Here is a 527-nt window from a genome sequence, read left to right as displayed (position 1 = left end):
AAGATTACAGTTAAGGATGGAGTTTGCAGCCAAATAAAGTGCCCACTGCCAATCTAAATGTCATTCAAACAAGACTCTTGTCTCTACTGAGAAGGGTTCCCTAAGATGGATTAACACATTGCTTGCATCTAAAATGCCTTCAAAGCCAAGCTTGCATCTCCCTTACCCCACCATTCTCAGCTTAGGAAACATCCTTGGTTCACTTGATTCTGCCCTAGGCCCCTGAGGATAGGCAAGAAGATAGTCTTTGTAGGAAAGCCTCAACTCTAAGCAAAGCCTTCTTACAGAATGAAAGTGTCTCATTATCAAATTTACCACAGCCTGAGAGCTTCCAGCTATCTATGAACTAAGTTCATGGTAATAAAAATAATTTGTTGCCTATTGTTTTAAATGGACAAAGTATAAATGGATCTGAATGAAATGGAGCCATTTAAAAAAATAAACAGAGAGGCGGGGCAAGATGGCGGACTAGGCAGAAGGATTGCACAGACCCTCTTCAACAAAGAAAAGGGAAACCAATAAATACA

This window comes from Orycteropus afer, unplaced genomic scaffold (assembly GCF_000298275.1).
Source record: "Orycteropus afer afer isolate SDZICR_OR568_19922 unplaced genomic scaffold, OryAfe1.0 scaffold00019, whole genome shotgun sequence".
Lineage (NCBI taxonomy): Eukaryota > Metazoa > Chordata > Mammalia > Tubulidentata > Orycteropodidae > Orycteropus > Orycteropus afer.
The sequence above is the reverse complement of the archived record's forward strand: the minus strand, read 5'-3'. Positions refer to the sequence as shown.